Source organism: Phasianus colchicus, chromosome 13 (genome assembly GCF_987193195.1).
Source record: "Phasianus colchicus chromosome 13, bPhaCol1.hap1.1, whole genome shotgun sequence".
In the NCBI taxonomy this organism is placed as follows: Eukaryota; Metazoa; Chordata; class Aves; order Galliformes; family Phasianidae; genus Phasianus; species Phasianus colchicus.
The window spans coordinates 4,737,363-4,758,441 of NC_143448.1; the positions used below are offsets into that span (position 1 = coordinate 4,737,363).

Consider the following 21,079-nt stretch of genomic DNA (forward strand, 5'->3'; position numbering starts at 1 on the left):
TAAAAAGACTGAAAGGTCTCCAATTAAAACATCAATTTTCCTTATTTCTTCTAGTTTGTTTTTTACCCTGATTGTTTCTCCTGCAGTCCAAAGACTACTGCAGAGACTCCTTGTTCACCCCACAAGGTTGGATCCTGCCCTGCAAAAACCCCACAGTGTGGGGAGACGGGGCAGCCAGCTGCTCCCAGACCCGCTCTGTGTGACTTAGGAGCAGTGAAGCTGCTCCCCCAGCCTCAAGCTGTGAGGCCTCCTGGTGCTGTTCAAACCCCAGCAACCTTGGAGAGCAACACTGCTGCAGCCTCACCACTCCATCAGGTGTGTTCAGTGGGTACCAGGGGCCCAAGCACTGGGACGTGCCACTGAACCATGCGCTTGGAGCGGCGTTAGCACCCAGCTGCAGAGCTGGGGAGGGTTCAGGGAAGCAGACTTGCGAGCTGCTGTCTCCTTGGGCCTGCTGCTCCCAAAATGTCCAGGGTTTCAGACAACAAGAACCTTCCAGAAGATGCATGCAGCCTGCTGTAAGGCAATAAGAGAAATATCAAAGCAGACTTTTCTCTCTGCTCGCACGCTCCACTCGCAGTTTCCTATTTTACAGAGACCAACGCTATTTTAAACTCCAGATCCAGTAAATCTTTTGTTTTTGTTAAATAACAAAGAAAATGGCTCCTCGCAGTTTTATGGGAAGCCATCAATCTCTCCCAAAGCGACTTACAGTACTGAAGAAAATAAACATTGCTGCGTATGTAAAGCAGAGCAGAAAGGCTGCAGTCATGGGCAAAGCACTGCTTTCTGTAGCAGCAGAAACATATTAAAGACAAATGTACTCCACTGAAAGTGACATAAATAAGTGGATTTCCCATCTGAAACATTGTTTTTAGCAAGAGAAGCTTTTAATCCCCTTAAGTTCATTTCTAATCTGTCTTGGAAGTGCTTGTCTAAAGAATATTACATTGATATAAAGGATTTAATTTATTAAAACTAAACAGCAGCCAGCATACTACTAAGGAATATCTTGTACGCAGTACTCTCCCAAATGAATAAAGCTGCTACAGGTAGAAAAAAAAATGCACACACACTTTGGCACAGCATTCATTAAAATTTCACACATTATGTTCCTGCGCTTTCCTGCTCGGTGTGCTTTTCCCAATAAAGCAAACACTTTAGAATTCATAATACCTCTTTATCCCATGTGCACAAGTGACCTCTTCTCCTTTATGCACCCAGCAAATGAGCAAGTACAAAAGGGAATAGAGTAAGCAGAAAACTAAACATGCCCTCTCCTACCCAAGAGCATAAAGGGAAGGCGAGCAGAGGTTCTCTGCAGGGTTCAGCGCAGCCCCTACCAGGATGCCAGCGCTCTCGCTACCCATCAGTTTTGGCTGGTGCACACTGTGTAGACAGCATCAATTATGCAGTTCATCAGTCAATTAATTTTATGGGATCTTTCTTAAAGTAGCGGTTGAGGGAAACAAAAGCTGCCTTCAAACTACATTAAAATCACTTGTTAGCCACAAGTCTGGCAGACTATTTAATAAGCCGCAAGAAGCCAACCACCAAATGACAAAATGGCCTTGTCTTTTCCTGAGCACGTGAAAATTTCTCCATGTTCCCAGAGCCCACCTGGAGGCATCTCCATGGCCTCCCCAGCAGGGCTGAGTACACCCCAACTGGGGAAATTACAGTACAGAATTTTTGTGAACATGAATAACCAACTGTCTTAAAGGAAGATTTCATCCATGTGGAACAACACGCACATTCAAAGTACTCTGTTACATATACAGCATCTTTCCTGAACTGTACAGCTCAATACAGTATAGATTTTCATGGTCTTGCTCCTGTGTCTTGCCAAAAGAGATGTTATTTATGGAGAAAATTCTACTCCCCTATGGCACAGCACATGCACTGTGCCATATTGTACCTTATGCCCACTGATTTTTTTCTGAAGTCACAATGGAAATGAAGAACATTTATGCAAATCAGATCAGCGTTTGGCCAATAATTATTGCCCTGGGTCTTAAGTGAAATTATACATTACATAGTTTGCGTTCATTTAAAATAGCCAGCAGCCACATCACCTCCATCTTGAGCCCCACATACCTGAAGTCATACAGGGTCAGGACTGGCCAGTGCTGGAAGGTCCCCAAAGAAAACCAGGAGGCAGGTGGAGGGATTATTCAGGGATTAAGGTTTTAAACCTGCAGAGAAAAGTATTCATGAGGAGACAGGATAGTAGCAGGTGTTTTTTCACAAGCCAGTGAAACAAGGGTGCTGGTGCTGACTAAACACCACCTAGCCAGTCTGACCAAAAAGAAGGGCCAACACTGATGCTAGTTCTTGCCCTACTGGACTGTGCCGAAGCACAGACTCCTCGCACTGCCACACACATCACTGCTGCAGCCCCAGCATCACCAGCACGTGCTGAAGTGAGACCTTCCTGAGTTCTTAGAGAACAGTGCCCATGAACCTGATTCTTCTTCAAGAGAGACATCTTTGCAATGATCTGTGACCTTGTGCACACAGCAGTACGGTTTCCAAGGGTTCATCTGTGTCCCGACCAAATTCTACCCACTGAAAAGGTCTGTGTCGATTTTCAAATCTTTCTACATAACCTGGGTTGGATTTCACAACTAATGATCTTCCCAGGGGTGTTATAAAAGTGCACAGTTTAACAAAATAAACAAGGTTAATGGCAAAAAAAAAAAACCCTCTCTTGTAGGAAAAAAATAATTACCACAGACAGTACAGGCTTCTGTCTAGTAGGAAATCCCTTTTCTTTCCTGCATTCTTCCCACCATTTCAGGCAGTGCTGCAGCACAGTCAAGTGGTATCTACTGACATTTTTATTTTGGGTAAAAGCCCATGAAAATATTAAAGCATGAACAAGTCATCAAGTCAGTTTATGAATCAATATACAGATTTCCTTCATGCCCATAGCTGATTTCCATAACCATGAGCGTGCTGAAATCCTGTCTAGATGCCAAATCAATTTTTCTTATATATGAACATCACAGCTACTTGAGAAAGGGAATCTGTGCCAAAAACCTCACGCTCTTAACTAATTATTTCTGTGACTCCCCTCTTGCAAAGCACAATGACTGCCACATAAATACACACGGTGCTTATTAGGAACAGGCACACTTCCCACAGGTTCAGATGGAGTGCAGCACCATCCCTTACAAGCTCGTCTGCCCAAACTCTGCAACCAGCCCTTGTCGCAAGGAATAGTTCTGCTTTTCCCAGGACTTACTTGCTCTGAAGTCCTCCAGCTCTCCTTGTCTCACGCAGCACATGGGTGAATTCATCACGGTGTCCTTCTCTCACCCAGTCCGGAGCCGCTGTCAGTGGCAGTGACGTGAGAACAATGTTTCATGTAAATAATTTCCAAGTGGAGGTACTTGTTATTAATACAGACAGTTCTGAAAGTAAAAGCAAACAGCATTTGGCAGCAAGAACTATTAATGAGAGCATCATTAGGGAATTCAGTCTGCAAACCACAAGGCGATTTGCAGGGCATCTTCTCACCAGGCGTCTCTGAGCAGATGTTGGACAAGCACCAATGAAGAGTAGGCGAAAAACGGGGTTAAAATACTGAGCTAATGCAGATGACAAAGGAGAGGGAGACATGAGGCTGTCAGGATGGTGGGGCCAGCTGTAGAGAGGTATTGGCAGAATGAAAGTATTCTGGTGCAACCAACCACAGCAAAGTCAGGATGGCAGTGGGGATGCGTGACAGTTGGGTACTGGGTCCAGCCTGGGGCCACTGTTGGGCTTTTTGGGCTTCAGACATCATCATGCTTCTGCCTGTGTGAGTGCCTCTGCACACTGTGCGCTTCTGCATATGTTCCAGGCACAAGGAGCAGCATCTAGGTGAGCTCTGCACCAGTAAGTCTTGTTTTATGTAGCATGATGTAAGTGATGGACTAATGAGTACTGTGGGGTGCCCTAGATACTTCAGCCTTGATATTTCCCTGTATTTTGACAGTTTCAGCCATTTGGAAAAAAAATATATATATAAACAGAGAATAGTAAATATTAAGATAGATAGTATAATAAAATTATAACAGAGAAATAATAAACGCTGCTATTTTACAAACTGCCCAAAGCCATAGAACAACAGAGGTAAAAGGGCTGGGAGTGCAGAAGCAAAGCTCATCTCGGCTGGCCCCACGGGTGCCTGCAAACAGCTAGCTAAATAGCCCCATCCATAGCAGGAGGTTTTCGAATGGAAGAGGGATTCTGCTCAAAAAATAATGCTCCTCTCTTCCAAAGCATCTTCTGTTGTTGAAAAACAATATAAGCACGGTGTCTATGTCAATAGACACTGTTGTTAAGCACAGTGTCAGCCCTGCAGCCCTGCTACCCAAAGGCCAGGCACCCAGCTCCCCTTCCCGTTCTATTTCATTTGAGAAAGAATAGATTTTCATTACTTCCAGAGGTAGCACGGACAAGAAAATGAAACATACTACACAAATCTCCCCCAAATTACCGTGTACATAAGTCACAAACTAAATGTATTATGCAAAAATCCAAAGAGGATCTGATAACACACTATCTGCAGCTCTTAGAGAAAACCAATTCCTTTGTTAGCAAGACATGGGGAGCACCATGCAGTTGTTTTCACCCACATGTGTGACAGAAAGGGATGTCACCAAGGGGAGGCTGGCACCAGGAGGGGCATTTGGTGCCTGAGCCTGGGCCACAGCTCCAGCATTCTACCTCTGTCCCCTAGTTCACATAACAGAGCCCATGAACTCTGGCACCACAGCTTTGCCTCTCTAGCAGCAGAGCTGGGTACAGCAAGCAAAAAGTCACGACAACTGCTACCCAAACAAGCAGGAGGAGTAAGGGAGCTATTACAGAGCACTAGAGCTCCCACGTTTATTTTCAGTCATTTCCAATGTGTGTGCTGCTTTGCTCTCCCAGCGAGCAAGGACACTGCTGTGCTCTCATTGAACAACGCCTTGTCACTGAGCTGAGGCCCTGGATGAAATTCTTATTAATCCTGTCCCCATAATTACAGATCATGGGAGAAAAGAGCGCAGCCCACCCCAGTGGAACTGCCGTGCTCATAAGGACACAGAAAAAATGTGATTAACAGCAGACCATACAAGTATTTCTAATTCAAATGGCAACTAAGCCATAAGGTGTTTTTTTCCCCAGTAGTACCCGTTGGGTTTCACCAGCAATGAAGGCACAGTATAAGTCCAGTATTTGGTCAGTAAGGTTGGAATTCTAACAAACACAGATGAAAGCGGTATTTATTAAAAATAAAGCTAATTAGTCTTTACTTTGTTAGCAAAACCAGATTTTGCTTCAGCAAAAGGACCGAGCTTGGCTCCAGCACAGGAGTGAAGAGATGCTGGAACCCTGGGCCTTTGGTTGCCCTTCATTACAGCCCGCACAAGATGAACAGCCCACTGATTTTCAGCTGAGGACAGGAGGTGCTGCCAAAGGAGAAAACCATCCACCAGAGCAACCAACAACCAACCTCCAGTTTCTTAAGGTGTCTACAGCAAAGAGCAAAAGGAATCTTTCCCAACACCTGCGTGATCGCTGGGTGCGGGTGGGGGTGTGAGAGCACTCCAGGGCTGCAGCTCCAGAGGCTTCGCCCTGCAGGAATTGATACCAGATGACTCGACCATACAAATCTGATACAGATCCCACCACGGCCATGTGACTGCTCCCACCAAATTAGACACAGCACATGATGCACAGCCTGTGCCAGCTTCGGGTGGGATGCTGAAAGACAGACAATGAGGATGAATAGTCTTAAAGACAGAGCAGAGCAGTCAGCCACCACCTAGTCAATCAGCGATCTCTGAGGACTTAACCCGTGCAAAATGGTGAGCAAGCTTAGAACTGCAGCACTAGGATATACCGGACCAGAGCTCTGCATCGCAGGGCCGTTTTCCCTTTGGTAGCTGGAAACTCAAAGCCAGAGGAGCCAGCGCCGCACCCCAAGACAGCAGATGATGTTGACAAGTCTGACCTTCTCACAGCATAGAAAACAGTTACCAAACTTACACTACCCTGCCTGCTCCACCTCTGGGACTCTGACTTCCAAAATGCTGAAGAAAACCAAAACAATCAAGAAAAAAAAAAGCACTGAAAAACCCCAGCAAACAGACCCCAAAGTCAAACCTTCTGCTGGTTCATTCCAGGCTATTTTTCATCCCACTTATCACTGCCACCAACGTTTTGCTTAGTCTTGAAGAAAACGTTGTCATTCCACAGTCAGATGTTTTTACATTTACATCCATCATCGCCTGATATATCCTGACCTTAGTTAAATCTTATGTTTTCTAAATTGTACTTTTATGTTGAGCAAGCCCTGAGGCTATGCTGTTAAAAGTTTACACTGAAAAATCATTTATAATTGGTTTGTTTGAGTTACGCCTGTTGCAAAGCCATCAGAAAGGGCAGTATTAATTAGCAATGGCTTACATATAGTCTAGACAATAAAAAAGTAAATCATTTTATCTTTTTAAAAAGCTTTTAGTACTTTACCAGTTACAACGAATGATGCTGAATATACTAAAGAAAAAAAAAATCACAGAATGGCTTACAACAGATCTGCCTCATCTTATTCATTTATTTTTGCTTGAAATATTTTCATGATAAACACACATTGCTCAAATAAAAATATGTTTATTATGAAATTGAGACAGCCAACAAAAAATAATCTTAATTAATTCCATTTGCTGTGCTTGGTTAGAGAATGAAACAATAAATTTTGCTTTATTGCATAATGTCCTGCGTTTCACTGTGAAAGATTTGTTTTCATTTCAGGTAAGTAATGATGGCAATTGCACAGAATATTTAAATCCTGTGCACACCAAAAATCTTTCCTAAAACCTGCACGCATTGTCTTGGCCAAATTAGGGGGGCAGTTCATCTGGTACCAAACTGGAGGTTTGGATGGAGCCCTTCTTTCCAAACATCCTCCCTAAGCATCTGACAGGGCTTTGCTAAGTCTTATTAAACATGTATTAACTGATCATTGGAGTTGATTTTATTTATTAATGACATCACTGTAAAGAGGCATCGGAGTTTTGGATCATGACACTTTGCAACAGATGATGTTATTCTAGTTCTTAATTGGTGGTGACAAAGCCACAAAACAGTAATAGCGTCTGGTTAATGCCAAGAAAAATACAATAGCAGTCAAAGAATTTATCTTACATCTACTTTCATTTGGAAACAGATTGCTTTGTCATCCTCAAGGAGACTGACAATAGATCACAATTTCTGTATCAGTTTGGATCATAACTTTCTTTCCAACCAGGACCACATATGTTGCAGTTTATCCTTCTGTCACCTGATACCAGTAGGGTCAGCTTGGCGGGGGGCGAGGAGGAAGGGCTGACAATACAGAAATGAGTGCAAGCAAAAGGCATTCTTCAGGCAGGGCTGATTCCGATCTCAGAGCAACCAAAGATCAGCGTGTATTTAAACAGATAGGGTTACTTTAAATAAATGTACAGTAGCAAAAATTCCAGGAAACCCTAAGGCAAACTGGAAAAAATAATCTGCTCCATTTCTTTGTAGAACTTTCCTATTTTGTACTGGAGGACGAGAAGTATTTCTTCCCAACGCGCAGAAGAGCTGAAATGAGGGCAGCAGGATGACAAACCCCATGGCTTCACACCCTGCCCGAAGACAACCACAAGCTCAAGAGAAATTCAATTCTTTCATCTCTCCCATTTTTCACTGACAAATGCAACAAACTGTAGGCAAACAAGGACCACAAATACAAAGGTCCATCCTTCAGCCGTTTCTTGATCCCTTTTTTATTCTCACCTACCATCTTCTGTTCTTTTTTTTTACAGCCCTATCCTTTCCCAACAGCTGCAGGCACACATTTTTGAAATAAATGAAGCTGATTGAGATCTTGCTGACACTGGCAAAATACGGATTCATGTCATGGAAGCCAGAGAAACTGTATCAGTATCAACCTGGTGTGAGCAAAAGTAGAATCAGGCCCAGTGGTATAAAGCTATGGAAACATACACATCCCTGCCTCCTCTCATTCACAGCAGTCAAACATTAACGAGGTGCCACTGGCTTTGGTGGAATTGTGCATGACACAGAAGCAAGAGGCAGTGCCAAGGGTGCATGTGTTGCTTGGCACAGCCTCTGTGCTGCCTGGGAACGCCACTCCCTGCCCACAAGGTCCAGATCGTCTCCTGTGCTCCGCAAGGCTGCTCCTCCCCACATGCCGGGCACAGAGCTCCCGCTTGGCTTCAGGACAGCACTGAGGTTCCTTCCATCTTTCTTTCCTTTCGTCCTTCCGTCCTTCCGTCCATCCCCACTTCCATCTTTCCAACCTTCCATCCCTCCCCTCCTTCCATCCCCACACTCTCTCACACTCCCCACTCAGCACATTTTCCTGTGAGTCACTGCTCCGAGTGCCAATTTGTGCCCAGCCTCACTGCCAGGCTAAAGAGCAATCAGCACGGGCAGAGGGAGAGAAATATTTTACAGATTTGTAATTCATTACAGCACTGGACATGTTCCAATGTGAGTCTACTGGAGGGTAGGAAAGAAGGGAGACATGTTCAGACTGTGGTCTAAAGCAGCACACCTGTAGAATTTGGGAGCATTTCTACTCATTAAAACTCTTCTCTAGGTGTCTGGCCTGTGCCAAGAGACTCAAACACATAAATCCAAAGTAATACCCCCTTGCCTGCATGATTCAGCTTTGTGTCATTTCAAGTTTGAACTGTGGATTTTAAGAGGGTCATTTCAACCATGCCCTAGTAGACAAACACTCGTGAAACAAAAAAATTCCAGCATACTACAAACAGAAAATTACCTTAGATCTTCTCGGGCATGATACTTAAAGGACTTCTATGCATGTGAAGAAAAACACTTCAAGGATCCTTCTATTACAATTATAGTCACACATTTACCTGGTCAGAGAAAAGAGTTCTTGACTTTTCTCTTTTAGAAAACTTGTAAAATATCATTTACAAGACTTCAGTCTTTGGTCAAGATCCAGAAGGCAGTACATATCATTGTATTAGTCAGAAACAAAAAGTTTAAGCAGAATTCAGTAAAAACTGCGTCCTGTAAAAGAAATGATGACTAGTAGGACCAGACAGGCACAGCATCAGCCTCCAGCTGCCAGCCTACATAACAGTTAACAAAAGTCTTCATTATACACTTTTTTTTTCCCCTGTTTTTAAAATTCACAAAAAGCTTTAGATTCCTCCTTTGTTTACAAGAAGAGGCAATACGTGCATGATACATTCACAAAATGCTGATTCAAAATTACCCCATAAACTAATTTTCCTTCTAATACTTTATCCGCTGCTATCAAACTACCCCTCCAGTTCTACCAGGAGGTTTCCAATGGGATGTGTTTTTCAATTTGTTCACAGTTATCCAGTGAACTGTAGGACTTATCACCAGTAATTATACTCAGCAGTGAATGCGCTTTCAGAATAACAGCCAAGTTTGTATCCTAAAAGATAGAAAGGTTGAGGCTAAAGGAAGGGAAAAGAAAAAGCTTGAATTGAAAAGTAGATTCTCTTGCCTTGCCCAGGCTGTAGTGAAATGCACATTGAATGGAAATAAGTCTCCCAGGAATATGTCAAACCAAGCAACATAAATGCAGTCTGAATGCACAAAGAGACAGTAGCAGGGCTGCTAACCTCCAATAGTCACAAGTCAGAAATGATGCCCCAGAAAACCAGGAGATGTTAAAGCTCAATAAATGTAAGGGTTCATTTCATTTGTTTGTGAAGTTCATATTTGAAATTCATGTGAATAACCTTTTTTCTATCCCTGTTGAAGCCCCAAAACTTTAAGCAATAGCTAAGCTCCTCATACAACTCCAGGAGCTGGAGAGTTCAGAGAAATCATCAAACACTGAGAGCCTGAATTAGCAAACAGGACACATCTGGGAGACAAAACCAAAAAGGACATGAGACCCATGCCAGCACAGCTGGGTGGAGCCCACAGCCCTGCAGGAAGAACCCAGCAAGATGGATCGCCAGCCCACAGCCAGCTGGGTGCACTTCGCCTCCTGTCCCACAAAACCTGAGCAGGTTTCTCCTACATAAACACAGGGAAGTAACTACTTTCTGCTTGAAGGAGGTCATTTCTGACGAGACATGTCCCGCCTGTAACTTTACCTGTTGTGAATTGTGTTGGTTGCCTTACCAACACCATCAGCCCTACAACCAGCAAATAAACAAGTCTTGTGCAATAAAACCTGCAGAGCAGCCAGAGCATTAGGATTAGCACTCTTGGTCTTTCTGCCTTTCATTTAAAACCAGAAGTGATATATATACTTTTACTGAATGTCAGTCTATGTATTTCTTTTGATCGAGTTTCAGGAACCAGCGCTGTTTATTACAGTTCCTTCCCTGAAGGCAGCAGGGAAGCAAAAGAAGCTTGCTTCAGAAAGCCGGCCTTTGCAGAGAGCTGTGTTGGACAGGAAAAACGAGGAGCCATTGGGACAAACTTTTTTCCTATGCTGATGCAGCATCGCTGATTCCACAGGGATCACAGTGCTGCAGTGAGTAAAATTTGCCTCTGAGTTACAAAATCACAGCAGTGGTTACTGGCCTGTAGACCTCTTCAAACCTCTTTCAACAGCAGACCTTGTTTTTACTGAGCAAGGAAATGTTGGCTGGGATACCAGTGCTATTCTCTTTCTTTCCAAACGGGGTTCTGGATCTCCAAGTTCCAGCCTATCAGTACCAGTGCACAGGAGAAAGTCCACTGGGAAAAGCAGAAGACTTGAACGTGAAAAGGAAAGTTAACGTGGGTAAATGCACTTCAATGCTCCTGGACCTATCCTCAACACAAATGATATTCTGCTAGCTTAATTAGTTTATTAGCAATTTAATGAAGGAGAACAAACCAACATCCAACACCACACTTCACACAACAGTGTGTAAACAAGCTCAAACATAAGCAAATACAAAAATAAAATCAAAGCTCAGATATTAAAACACATTTGCCACTCAGCAACCCCTTTCCAAGGAGTGTTTTCCATGGCAAGGCAGAGTTTCACTCCTGTTATGGGGAAGGCACCTCTTACATTCAGCCTCAAATGAATTAAGAACTGCAGTCCTGAGTGCAGGCTCTGTCCTTGAGGCTCTCCAGTGAGAAAATGCCCTTAACTTTAAGCCTCCGCATGGGCAGTGCAGCCAAGATCGAGACTCTCTCAAGTTATTTTTGGATGGCAGTTCCCTGCGGCCTTCCACTGTAATGCCTTGGTATGGAAAAGCCTGGAACATTTTGTGACATCTCAGTCAACCTTCCCTGTTGCCCAACTCGTAAGGTACACCAGCAGGTCTCTTAAGAGCTCCCTTAGCAACAAACAATAGATAAACAGCCAATTAGCTATGAAGAATGTATCAAATTTCATTTTCTACATTAGGAGCCAATGTAAATGGCTCACTGGCCAGTAACTGAGCATTAACCAGCACCCTTCTAAGTTGGGAATTACACAGACCATGTAACCACAAGCATAAATATGTTCCTACCATGCTAAAAATAAGCTTTGTTTTCAATTAGTCAGTTTATAAAAGTATGACTTAAAAAAAAAAAAAAAGTCTATGATATATTTCTTCCTTTGTTTTTGTTTTTGTTTTGAAAAAGAGCTCAAATTTAGGCTGCAAAACATCAGCCTGACCTTTTTTCCAGGGCTTTAAACCTTTGACAACTTCCACAGTACTTGGAGGTAGCTCAGTGCTTTTGAAAACTGGAACAGCCCTTTGAAATGTTAGGAACCTAATTTCCAGGTTCCAATTCTGGCAATTCTGGAGTGGTAAGTTTCAGAAAAGTGTAGTTTTCCTTAATTAAGGGTGGACAATTACAGGCAAACCTTACTGGAGTTAGATACATAGTCAAAGGTCTGAAATGCTTTATGTCAGTAATACTTCAGCAAACTGCACAGGCAAGAAGTGTCAGCCATCAGAAGGCTTTTTAAAAAACACAGATGATCTGTTTCTCCGTCTTTCCAAATGAAATTCTGAAATGTCATCAGTTTAAGGGCTCAGATGAAAAGATGTCTTCATCCATTGAAGGAAAAAAAAATCCATTTCCCTTGCACTAGATTCATGCAAAACTCTAATGTTGGGGGATACGGCCATTCTGCTCGCTGCTATAAATTGTACCCTGACAATCCTAGTGATGGGATTGGAAGTGGGATGAGCACCACAGCATCTCATAAGACGGTCTGGCTCCTCAGAGCTCTTCCTGCAGATAAGATATAATTCGCACTCCCCTCAGGCACCAAAGGCAATGTACCAGTGCAATAATCTTCTGAGTATCCCAACATTTACAAATAATTGTAAAGATCTGCTAATATGGTTTAGTTCAGCATCCCTACACAGTGCTGAGTGCTAACTGAAATGACAGCTAAGAGGGTATTAAACAGCCTTAAGGATGTCTTGAAGGAGAAGGCCTGTGAAGCAGTTATTCTAAGGAATGAGTACTGAGGAGCGTGTTGAGCATTTAATAAATGTGGCCTCTCCAGCCCCATGCTATGGAAGCCAGTGTTTAGGGTTTTTGTAAAATTCCCTAGCCAATGGTACAGAACATGAGTGAAGTTAAGCAGTTTGTTAAATAAGGTGTTTTTAAACTGATTTTTTTGGTTAAATAATGAAAGTGTCAGTGCAACTGGAGTGTATAAATCTAAAACTGACTTGTTGTATTTTCTCTGCAGTGCCTTCAGAACACTTCTACACATAGAAACACAACTGAACAGCTCTTTGAAGGGCAGTGTTAATTACAGAGAAGTATGTTACACTTTCACACCGTTTACCCCTATTCTTCTCATCCTCCACAGATGACACATATTCTCCCTTGCAGCCACAAAATTACATGAACTTAAGAGATGAAAGAAGACAAGGTAGAGGTACACTCCAGACCCTTCGATGTACTTAATTGTAGGGTAGAGTAAGAACAAGGCAACATTTGTCAGCATTAATAAATAGGTACTTTCCAACACTCTGGGCAAGCAGAGGTTCTTGAGCTCCCAGCTACCCTTCCCCAGATCTGCCCACTGGCTCTCAGCAGTCACATACACAGCAGGTGGCACTGACCTTTGTCAACAGGTTATACAGACACTTAAAGGGGTTAAAGAATCCTATAGGACAAATTAAGGAGTCTCAACTAATAGAAGTTAGTTATCAGAATAGCAATGATTTCAGCTAAAGGCTGTTCAGATGAATTGAAGGGCAGGTGACCAAGAAGCCCAAAGGTTTGCAGCATGGCAGGAAACCAGAACAAAATCCAGCTGTATTAATTCAGACGTCCCCTGTGTTAATTCCACTGAAATTAATGACAGGAAGTGATCAAGGAAATACAATTTTTGGTGTCAATTAAGACGACACTTTGTCTCCTCTCTCCTGTCCAGAGGCAGGGTGCTCTGTGAGGGATTTCTACCTCTCCTACCACGGTGAGCTGCACAGCTGGAAGAAGCTATTTGGTGTCAGTTCTGGCCAGCAAAGCACTCAGGAAGGCACTGATCATTCCAGAGCTGGTGCCTGCAGCTGTACCATGAAGGCTGAAAGTCCCTGCCAACCCTCACAAGGTACCCAAGATCATGCCCAAGCCCTCTGTGGAGCTGTGATCGGCTATGGTAATGCTCCTGAGATGTTTCAGCAGTGAAGGATATCCAAAGCTTCCTGACATTTTGCTTTTGAAGTTGATTAAGAGTTAGAGCAATAAATAATTATTAAATTTCTGTTTTGCTACAGATTTCTAGAAGCTCATTGCTGTCTGCCTCAACTATCCCATTTGTACAGCTGTGATACCATTAATTCTATCCCTTCCATGAGCATGGCAAGAGCACATCTATAAAAACACTAATAAGGGAATATTTAACTACTGAGAGAGATTATAAGTTTCTGTACTGCTTACAAGAAACCAAGAAAAAACATGATTTTCAGTTTCTTTTCTAATTATGACCAAGTTTAAGTTTGCCCTCCATAAAAATGTCAGTTTATATCTTTGCATTAAATTTTTCAGGCTTTTTCATATAGTGCATATTTCTGAGAAAAACGCATGCCTGCAACAACAAATGAGAGTCAGTGAAAAGAGAGTCACCCACATTTTATTGTTCTGGAAGTGGAAAATCTAAGCACATAAATCAAAGTGACCCTAAAGCAGTGACCAGCATGCCCTGAGCAGATCAACAGTGGTTTCATTGACCTCCAGACTCATACAGGGTCATATTTTCACACAGATGAACTGGTCTTGAACTGCTTTGCCGTTGCATTGTGCACAAAGAAACCCCAGCTGAAATGTGTCTCTGCTTTCTGTTAGGGTAACCTGGATTGCTTCCCAAAATGAAAAATCAAGCCCACGTTCAATTTTTAAAAGTGTTCCTCTGTTCTGCCATTTTTCACGACCCCTTTCTTCTAGCTGTGATTTTTAAAAAGTTTTGCATGAATTTCTATTGGATACACACACCAAACAAAACTATTCTCAGCTTGTTAATAAGGCATATTCACTGTTTTTCCATCACACTTTCTCATGCCTACGAGACTCACCTATCCAGTAAGTGCATAAACTCTGGGCAGCTCATTTGAAACCAGCAGGCTTTCCTCTTAATAGACATATACTTCTGTGTCTCTTACATCACAGAAGTATTTCACAAATGTTAACATGATTAACCTTGCAGTTTTCCTGCCTGGTAGGAAGGAGCTCTGAGGCACTGACTATAAGCAAGAGGTTCGGCCCTCTTGCTGAAGGATATCACGAAGCTTACATGCCATCAGTTTTCTAAATATACTTGTATAATGTTCAACCAGTGTGTAAGCTGTGTTTGTCTCCCGGCATCAGACGGCATCCAAGCCTCTAGCTGGCTCTTGGCAGAGGGACGAATTTCGCCCAAAACAGCCTGCTATGGCCATGCAGAACATCTGTGGCACAGGCAGGAGCAGAATCCAAAACAGCTCACTCCCAGTTTAATGCTTTAACCACAAACTCAGCCCCATCGTTACGCTGGAGTGTCTCCTCGATCACTTTTGGGAGAGCTCCCAGAATGGATGGAGAAGCAGGATTAGGGAGGCAAGATCAGACAGAGCCAGGCTGTTGAGCAGTCTTGGCCCCCTCCCGGAGAGGTGGGGTCTAGTCCCTGTCCTATGGGCTTTCTGTGGCTTTTGTAAAATAACTACTTAATAAAAACAAGATGGCAGCTTTGGCGGGTGGCAGAACTGTAAAAACAGTGGTAAGAATTGCCTTTGTCCTTCACAGTTCTGTGTTTTATTTCTAATTTCAGCGCCGCCACTCATATTCATGACAAACGCATTGTGTTTTTGTTGCCTTCTCTTTTGCAATGGAAGTGACTTCCCTCTGTCAAAATCAATCAGCATATCAGTTTTAATCAGATAAAGCTTTTGGCTTTTCCTATCTAAATTGCCCTTCCCACAGTGCATTACACTACCTCAGAAAAGCATCAGCACTCCATCACAAAATAAATGTGTTGATACTTGATAGCTCATTTGAACATGATGGTATTTACATCTTTGTTGGTTAGATTTTCATTTAACACGAGTTACGGGTTCACATAGAAAATAAAAACAATACTTCTCTGTTCCTCTTGCCATTCATGTCTACTTTTGTTTCAGCCTAAAATAACACATTGCTGGAGGGTATTTTCTTAACACTGCCAAGCCTGAATGCAAGCCCTGTGGAAAATGTTTGTGTTGGGCTTGCCATGGTCCGGGCTAATAACAACGTGATGATGTATAGGTGAATTCCTGCTCCTTAAGTCCTCTGTGACATACGGATTAGGCCTGCCCTTATCTTCTAAGACATCTGGATGAGTGTCTGGGTTTTAATTTCACAATGAAATCACTGGGGACTAGAGTTATGTTATGTGCTTATGAACAAAGTGGAATATCCCTGGTAAGGGCAAGAGTGGATTACCTTAGATAACTCTACTTAAACCAGGGAACATTTGAGAATGTTGAAGAAAGGAAAGAGGTTCCACCAATAAAAACAAACACAGGCCTAAATTTGTGTTCTGTGTACTAAACATTTTAAAGCTCCTGGAGGTTGAAATATGACCACATGTAAATGGACTGATAAAGCTAAGGCGACTCTTGAAAGAACAGATCAGGATTCCCAGAACAACTACCAGCACTAAATCCTAATGGGATGCATAAATCATTTGGAGACAGATTTATTCAGAAGATGCCACTTTAAAGTCAAAATACTCTGCTTTAATCACCAGAAATAGTATGTGCATGCTAACATTTGCAGAAAATGCTCTAGGGCAATATGAAATTAGTATCCTAAAATTCCTCAATACATGCTTTTCCTAAAATGAAGATTTTTATCTATTCATGTCCATAAACCTGTCAGGGGAAAAAAAAAAAAAAAAAAAAAAGACCTGTGAGAGCATAAAAGGGTCAGTCCTGCCTCGTACAGCACTGCTATGGTCAACACTAAAAACATCAAAGTTCATATGACACTCACAGTTGGGGTCTGAGTGCTGCAGAGCTGAACAATCAGTTTGCCAATCCCAAATCCTATGGTTCAGGGCTATTGCAGCTTCCCAGCTTTGCTGTAGCCCTGAGACTGTTCCCTTTTTGCAGCCTCTGTGGAGAGGCATGGGAGAAGCAGGATTGAGTTGGACTGGAAGCCCAAAGGCTCCAGGCTTGCGTTCCAGTATAGGCTGCAAAGCGCTCGCCTTTGTGCTTTTATGACACAGAAGTGCTGAACAGTTGAGACTTAGGAAAAGTGAAGACACAACCAATAGCACTGGGAATAAAACTACAAAAATCTCACTTTTTTTAGTATATTAGCTGCATGTCTTCTGCTCTACTTATTAAGTTAAGAACAACCCAAACATATTGCAAGGTTCTAGTAAAACAGACAGATTAGTACATCCTTTGGAAGTTTTCAGTTAGTACAATGTTTTGGTTAATAAATGTGCAACCAGTTACTTCATTTTAAATAAGTAACAATTTAAGCCACAGAAGTGATTCTTTTCCCCCTTAAGGATCAACAGGGAATACAATAGGCAAAAACCTGGCTTCACTGAAAAACATGGAAAAAATTGTATTGATTTTGATGAGGACAGAATTTCACCCAATATTTTTTCATTTTTCATTATCACCAGCAAATGAAATGTCTTTTTCTTCAACACTCTAGTTACAGCTTCTCTTCCTTGATAGAATATCTTAAAAATTAAGTGTCCGTACTGTTCCATATAGACAAGTTGTTCTATTTATGCTAACCCAGTCATGAAAAGAGCCAGAAGAGACATTGAGCTTTCTTTTTGATCCTCAGTTTAACAAGAGTTTTAATCAGTAATAGATTCAACATAGATGTGATGCTCTGTGAGTAATGCAAGTATATCAGTTTCTTTTCTAAGCATTTCACCTGCTTAGTTTGCTTAACAAGAAATCAAAACATAGATCCTGTCCTTACTGTTCACATGTCAGTTATAAAGGGGAGAGCTTCACGCAACCCAACTCCCACTGCATTTGTGTAACTGCAGGCTGCTGATCACAACACTGCAAGGGAAAAAAGCTGACCTCACCTCGTGGTGCACCAGGGACACTGGCCCTGGAGAAATGAAGACAGGACAGAAGGCATCATTATATGCTTTTCCTCTGTGTTAGTCTTAGTGTTTCTTAACATAGTAAAATATCTAGCATCCCACCAAGGAGAATCAGAGCAGCCTTAGCACAGATGTCCTGCTTGGCTAGAAGGTTCTTCACTAGATGAATATTGCTCTGATTCATCTGAAAGACACGAAAGATGGTTGAGACATTTTTCTTTTCATTTTGTGCCCTGGATAAGACCCACAACAGCTGCTGCGGTTTGCAGTTAATCTCACATAATTAGTTGCCACATTCAGTGCTCCTGCAGCTCCTCCAGCGGTGATTACGCCTCTGTGCTGCAGGTGGAAGCGGATGCCCTCAGCACCCCTACAGGACAGCCCAACCTAACAACCAAAACCAGTGGCAAATGCTGGAGCAGTCTCTCCAGCTGTGCCATTAGGGCAAACAGCTGGGTGGCAGCCATGTCTCTGAGTCACGCATGCACCACTGGCAGCTGCTGCCAATGGAAACTGAGTCAGAGGCCTAAGATCAGAGGAGAGGTTTTAGTGTGTGGATAGCAGCCAGGACAAGGCAGGTAGCGCCTGAAGTTTGCAGGCTCAATCTCACACCTTCTGGAAGACAGTGGGTTGGTGAGAAGGAGCTTCCTCGCCTTTGACAAGCCAACAGATGTGCCTGGGGAGAAGGCAGCGCTCCGGTGTGCCAGAGGGAAGCAGGAACGCTTCCAAACCCAAGCAGGCCTGCGTCCCCCATCTCTACCGACCACAAGCAGACTGAGCCAACGTGTCAGCGGTGCTCAGATGAAGGCACGGGCCTGGTGGGTTCCCCACCCACCCTCAGCTTTCCCCACAAGCGCGTGCAGCCCACCTGAGCAGCACAGCCCCTTTCTGCGGGCACTGCGCGTTCGGGCCTGCCGACACATGTGCACCTGGCGGGGACAATCCTGCAATCGTTTACTCAGGCACAGGGGTTGCACATAAGTAATGAGCTGCTAGCACCCTAGCATGTTAGACAATATGCTGACAATGTCATAACATTATTTCATCCTTCTTAAAAGATAAGACCCAGCCTGTTCGAACCTGCTCAGGTCATTATCCTGTTACCACAAGATCCCCAGTCGCTATCCAGTTTGGAGTATGTAAAGCTATAATTTGCCCTGAAATGAATTATGTATTGTTTACAGCTTACCATTACATTACGATGAACAAAACCGAGCATCTAGGATGCCTCTTTCAAAGTCTTCCAGATGTGTTTAAATGTACACAGAAACAAAAGTCTTGATGCAATTGTGTTGCAAGGAGGCTGAAGTGGGGTTGGCTAATTTTCACACTAACTTACTTAAAAGCAAGAAGGAAAACAGCGAAGATCTTTATACGTGCCATCAAAAAGCCTGACTGCAAGTGGTTCCAATTTGCTTTAGTAATTAAATTGAAAGGAGTTTAAGGGTTTTTCACCCAGGTCATTTACTACTTTGGAATTTTACTGCTTGCTTTGCAAAGAAAACAAACTGGAATGAGTCACTAGTGAGTATAAAGAGTGGATGAACACTGCTAAACAAACCAAACAGTGAGCTCAAGTGGATATAGAAAACACCAGTCAGAATTCTAAATATGGATCTGAGAATAGTGTAAAAGGATTAGATGTCTTTGTCACATGAAGAGCGAGCCCGCATGCCAGCATGCCTTTCCAGTGCAAGCAGCAACTGATCAAAGTAACATCTACCAGTTTGTAAATATGCTAATCTTCATGTTTACACAAAAGTGTCAGCACTTGCTTTACATCACAAAGAGCCTCATACAGTTGAAGATTAATTACTTCCAACACTGAGATAGTGTGTAAATACTGGTTTCGCCAGAACCCCACCTTTAGCTGTATTTGCACAGCTCAGCGGAGGTGTATGTTGCTAAGACAGATAATTCAGGGATGCTTACAAAGTGTCAGTTACCTCCAGCTCTATACAGATAGACAGACTTTTGACAAGTGTTTTTGGTTCTTACGTGGAACAGGGATTAGACAGGTCTAAGCTCCATGCTGTAAGTGCTGGATGAAAAAAGATTTCTGCCTTTGTGTACTAACTTTAGTTCTGAATAGCCACATCACTCCCAGACCTGATTTGGGCCTTCAGCTTTTACACCTAGCTGGGATAAAATAATTAAAAGCTACTTTTCTCACTCACTGGGTTACTATCACTTTCCTACATTCTAATTGCTAAGAGTCACCTCACTGGCTCCCAACCTTTTCACAGCCTTCAGATCAGCTTGCAAAGTGCCCTGACTTCTGCCTAGAGGGGGTAAAAACCACACTATTTTCTAATAAAGAATTTCAAGAACCTTCCACCATGCTATAAAACAAGCAGAATAATTACAAAGCACGCTGATATGGTGAGAGCAGTATGTGGTGTTCCTTCTTCTGCACTGTCACGACAGGGAACAGCTGTAGGATGAAGCCAACATAAGGCTAGATTTCCAGGCCTCAGGGGCTTATGCCATGGTGTGTCTCTTTAACAGATATTCTGCATTTTTATTTCCTTTATTGTTTGGGAAAAAAAAAAAAAAGAAGGAAAAAAAAAGTGGTGGTAGTTCTAATAGGAAAGGAACACCAACGATAATTTTTAAAAATTGCACTGCTTTCAAGTGGGACTTCTCAATTCTCTTCACCTCTCCTTCTCTGCTAGAGCTCAGCACAGCAACTGCCACAAGAACGTCACCACTTGCCAATAAATACTATCACATTTGTTTCCTATTCGAAGCTACAAGAAAAAAAAAAAGTGGGATGTGGGATGTTGGCAAACACTAGCATTACAAGATTGCCAGAGTAAACAAGAGTGAATAGATGGGGATAATTTGGGGATTTAAAGAAAAGAGAATCAAAAGCAACGCTTAGAAAGGCCGAGAGAAATGGTTTCCATGTGAAACACCAAACTGGATAGAATTTCTTCCACGTTAAATGCTCAACGCTCTGTTTCACAGCAGTGCTTGCTGGCCAACTGAGCTCGCATTCTCCTCTTTCGGGTGCACGTAACAAGATGGCATTGGCACTGGGGGTGCTTCAAGCAACAGGTGAGCCAGTGGGGGGACATATGGGCCACTCTGCTCACGGTGCCCGGCCCTACAAGGACACCAGCCCCACAAGGACACCAGCCCCACAAGGACACCAGCCCAGGGGCACAGGCCACAGGCAGTGCAAGCAGCAGCAAGGCACTGAGACTGCCGCTGCTGCGGTTACATCAACATGCTCCATCTCACGTTTGCACAGGGCAACACGATCATCAGATTAATTGCTAATTACAGTGGATTGCTGTTAAGGAGGTTCGCAGCAATAATAATAATAAAAAGACTAAACAGAGCATTATTAGCATAGTTAATTATATGACCATTGGCGAGATTATTGATGAAGATACGAAATGCTGTTGAACAAGAAAGATATGTTTGACGTTGCTTAAGAGAGGCTTTGTTATTGCTTCATATCTTTTTGGATTTTTCTAATCATTTCATCTATGTTCCAAAAGTGCAAAAAAACAGTAATTATCTCTGTTTGAT

General features: G+C 42.8%; 1 protein-coding gene across 6 annotated transcripts in view; it reads right to left on the bottom strand.

Moving 5' to 3' along the window:
• The window catches only part of LOC116243920 (uncharacterized), a 199,657-nt gene that overhangs the window by 32,798 nt on the left and 145,780 nt on the right, over positions 1-21,079 (bottom strand). For 5 of the 6 annotated variants that reach the window (XR_016470876.1, XR_016470874.1, XR_016470875.1 and 2 more), the window contains 2 exons: positions 3,248-3,416; positions 2,098-2,195 (listed from right to left, as the gene is read on the bottom strand). The gene's annotated coding sequence lies outside the window, so the exon portion shown is untranslated. The remainder of the gene's footprint in view (positions 1-2,097; positions 2,196-3,247; positions 3,417-21,079) is intronic. The other variant, XM_090149889.1, reaches the window with a different exon arrangement.